Here is a 4,805-nt window from a genome sequence, read left to right on the forward strand (position 1 = left end):
CCTATAATGCTGATTTTTTTTGGGGGGGTGCTGGGGATTGAACCCAAGGCCTTGTGCATGCAAAGCAAGCACTCTACCAACTGAGCTATATCCTCAGCCCGCATTCTGCATTTTCACAGCAGAGAATCTGAAGCCCCAACAGCTCTGTGCCCCAACCATCCACCCAGCTCCTCCTGGCAGGAACTGATGGAAGCTGCACCCACTACAGGGACACCAGTTGGGACTGGGAGGCAGCCTACCAGCTTTGATCACACAATGGACCAGATCAGGGGCTGTGCTGTCTCAAGGGGTCTATTGTGGCCTGGTGGGATGGCCCCTGGCCAGCCAAAGGCCATCATGCTTTCCAGAGTAAGAGCTTCAAGGCAGGACACAAGATATAGGTCAGGGCTATTAAGGCTCCAGTGACATCTGTGGTCCCTGGAGGTAAGGGAGACAAGCCTAAACCCTCAGGGATCTTGCCCCTCATCTGCCTAGGGGCTAAGTTCTGAGGAAACCTACAAACCAGAATTGTAGAGGGGAAGCTGAGTGCTGTAAAAACAAGGTCACTAACTGGAGCTCAGGGGCTGAGGGGAGAGCGTAGGTCTCCAGTGGGGACATTGAAATACACAGGTCCACATTGTTTTTGAATGAGGAATCTCATTGCACTGGCTCAGAAATTCCAGACAAGCTTGCAATCAGCCAGCACCCTGGACAATTGGCCTGTTTACTCTCACAACAGCCAGTGTGCACACAGGGCTGGCACCACCAAAATGATCAGACACCACCAGGGAGAGTAGTCAGATATCAGGGTGATTGGACTTCCACTCAACAGTTCTCCCAGAGGAGATAGACTCTGCTGTGCACCCCAATGGGGATATCCTGTGGGTATGATGACAGAATACTGTGCACTATGACAGAATACTGGAGAATCCTGGACATATCTGGCTGGGTACACACTGTCTACTGTGACTAAGAGTCCTGGACACAGGAATGGGATAATGTTGTCCACTGCAGCAGAGTCCTGGATATAGGATTGGGTAGAGCCCCCCATTGTGAGTGAAAGTCCAGAACATAAAGGACTAGGTGCATACTGTCCATTGTGACTGAAATCCTGGACACAAAGGACAGAGTACACACTGCCCGCTGTGTCTAAGAATCTCAGACACATGGGGCAGGATTCACACTTTGACTAAGGGTCCTGGACTCATGGATCTGAGTGCACACAAACCTGTGACTTACAGTCCTGGACACAAAAGGCTGGGTGCACACTACTCACTGGGACTGAGAAACCTAGGCATGAAAGGCAGCATGCACACTATTTGCAATGTCTGAGAATCCTGAACACCTGACCACTGTACTGGACATATGGGGTCAGGTGCACATAGTCCACTATAACTGAGAGTCTTAGCCAGATAGGACTGAGTGCTCACTCTCCACTGTGACTGACAATCCTGAACACACAGGATGCCCATGTTTAACATGATTGAGATTCCTGAACACAAATCTGGGTGCACATGGTCCTCTGTGACTGAGAGCCCTGGACACACAGGGCTGGTGCATACTGTGCACTGTGGATGAGAATCCTGAGCACTGGACCAGGTATTCACAGTCCACTATGACTGAGAATCTTGTACACTTTGGGATGGGTGCACAATGTCCACTGTGACTGGGTTCTGAACGCAGGAACAGGTGCACACTTTTCACTGTTACTAAGTCCTGAACACAGAATCAAGAGGACACTGTCCACTATCACAGAATCCTAGACCAGGGCTGAATGGAGATCATCCACTCTGACAGTCCTTGACACAGGCCTTGGTACAGTGAAATCTCTGGACCCACAGGCCTGAAGCAGTCATTACTTGCTATAAGTTGGTCCATGCTCACAGTAGCACTGCCCTCCAATTCAGTGGACTGAGGGTACCTTCCTGAAGGTAAACAGAGTGGAGGAGTGCCTCAGAGATCTCTGGAAGCAGGATCCTGGGCAGTGACTGTTGTCCTCCCTCCATCCTCCTGGCCTGTTATTCTTCTGCACCTGAATTTCAGACCTCAAGCTACTACCTACCTGTGCCTGCAGCTGCCATGCTGCAGCCATTCTCAAGATTTAGCTATGGTTCTGTAGGGCCCCAGCCTGTAGAGCACAAGTGTCCTAGAGAAGCCAGAGGAAGGACACACCCTCAGCAAGGACAGGCAATGCCTGCTTTCTGCAGGTGTGACGTGTACCTCCTTGTGCTCCAGGAGCCAGCTGATAGATTCAGGGGAAGATGCAGGTGACCAGAGTGAGTTGAGACAGGAAAAGGAAGACTGGCAGTTGGGCTCTCATTTTTCTCTTGAATTTACAAAAGTTTGCAGGAAGGCACTTTGATAGAAAAACAGGAGAAAAGCCATACACTTAGAGGTTCTGAAGTGTGTGACACAACCCACACCCCTGAGTATAGCATGTGGTATTTGTTATAATGTAATAAGAGAGATCAAATAGGTCAGACACAGGAGCCAAAGCAGGTTGATACTGGACAAGGTGGTCGCACATAGGGTCCCCACAACATCTCTGCTCTGGTGACCCTGCGTCTTCCCTTCTGGAGTGCCCCAAGGCCCATGAAGACAAGGGCTTCAGCGGTCACATGTGTGCTCCCCACCTGCACCAGAAAGAAGAGACAGCACTAGGGACTGTGGCCGCCTTCTGTCTCCTCCCTAGAAATCTCTCGCCCTTTACTCAAAACTCACTTGGGAGACCACACCAGAAGCATGTCTTAGATGGGAACAGCTAAGGTGGTTATACCCAGCACATTGCAGATATCTTACAGAAAAGGAGGGAGTGAGACTTGAGCTGACAAGTTGCTGTCTCAGCCACAAACCCATGAGGACCAGAACCATCTGTTGATGAACTCCTGGTCCACAGGCCAGTTCCACTTGTTCAGGGAATTATGCTTTCCTACCTTAGGGATCCACCTGTATGTCCAACTTGCTTGCACAGTAATAGCCACAAAAAGTACCCTGAGCTGTGTTATTTAAAAATTCATCTTGGGTATGTTACAGTTTAGATATAAGGTGTCCCCCAAAAGCTCATGTGTGAGGCAAGGCCAGAAGTTTCAGGTGTGAAATGATTAGATTATGAGAGCTTTGACCAATTAGTGGACTGACCTACTGATGGATTAACTGGGTGATAACTGTAGGCAGGAGGTAGGTCACTGGGTGTGTGTCTTGGGGGTTTATATTTTGTCCCTGGCAAGCAGAACTCTCTCTCTCTCTGCTTCCTGTTGTCATGTCCTGAGATGCTTTCCTCCACCATGCCTTTCCACCATGATACTGTGTTTTACCTGAGGCTCAGAGCTATGGAGCATGCTAACCATGGACTGAACCTCTGAAACCATGAGCCAAAATAAACCATTCCTCCATTAACTGTTCTTTTCAGGTCTTTTGGTCACAGTGCGGCAAAAGCTGACAGAAACATACTCATATGGGTAAAGGGTTATTCTCAGCCAGCCATTACCACCCCCAGGTTATGCAGTCCCTGGCCTGATCCCTGATGGAAGTCCTTCCTTACATTGAATCTCACTACTCAATCCCCATCCATTCCCAGCTTCATCTGAAACTCACCCACCCTTGACTTGGTCCCCATTTTCTATATGGGTCCAGGTCATCAGACGGGGTATCAGAGGGGAGATAAACCCAGGATCTGAGGGTCTTTGCGTCACCAAGGAAATCCCAGGATGGGACTTTGAGGGCCTGGGCATGTAACTAGAGAGCCTTCCCCAGCTCCGGTTCTTTTGTGCCAGGTCCCCAGGAGAGAGTTCCTGGGTCTGTGCCTGAGACTGCCCCATAGATAATCTGGATATGCTCATGTCCAACCCCACACTCAAATTTTTCAAATGCAAAATGTCTCAGGGATAGAGGAGAAGGCAGCAGGAACTATAGGAAAATGAAAAGCCATTGACAGATTCCCCTGGACAGAGATTCAGGAGGGGTAGCTTGAGGGGGCCCAAGGATGGATTAATTGATGTTAATGCTTCAGAGAACTCCATGTCACCTTTCTGGAGCCAGGGGACAGGAGATGGGATGTTCAGGGCTGGGTGTGGGAGAGGGAACATTGTTTCTCCTGCTTCCTGGAGAAAAACTAGGTCCCAACATAGGCTGCAATGTATCTTGGATAGAAGAGGGTCAGCGGGAGGAGCTGATCCTGCACCCGGGCTCAGCATCAGGGATCACAGATCAGCAGGGGCCCACCATGCTTGAGTCCCTGTCAGACACAGGTCAGCTTGATGTGGGAGCAACTGGGTTCCAGGACCTTGCCTGGCAGCATGACTGTTCTGTCAGTGTGATGTGGGATCTGATCCCTCTGGTCCACTTCTCTTCAGAGAGACACAAGGAGAGTGAGAGTGAGAGCAGGAGAGAGAGAGAGAGAGAGAGAGGGAGGGATTGGGTAGAGGGAGAGGGAGGGGGAGGGAGGGGGAGGGAGAGGAAGAGAGAGAGAGAGAGAGAGAGAGAGAGAGAGAGAGAGAGAGAGAGAGAGAGAAACCACAAAAAGCAAAACCAGGTGAACAGTGAATTGGCAAAGGCATCAAAACAATGTAGTAAGTAGGTGACATTTTTGAACACCTAAAAACTAGAGACTTACAAAAGTAGTCTTTACATCATCTGGGGAAAGTACTAAGAATCAACCCTGAAGAAGTAAGCATCTTGGCCTTTTGACTGTACTCAAAACACAAATGAAGAAAATCAAAAGTCATTGTGAATATTGCAACTGAGTATCACAACAGCCTTGTACTGGGAGAGTTTTTTTACACTCTTAATGACATTAAAACAGGCTCTGAGCATTAAGATGGCTTCCC

The sequence above is a fragment of the Marmota monax genome, unplaced genomic scaffold, assembly GCF_021218885.2.
Source record: "Marmota monax isolate L192 unplaced genomic scaffold, Marmota_monax_Labrador192_F-V1.1 WCK01_AAM20220418_F8-fsc00038, whole genome shotgun sequence".
Taxonomy (NCBI): domain Eukaryota; kingdom Metazoa; phylum Chordata; class Mammalia; order Rodentia; family Sciuridae; genus Marmota; species Marmota monax.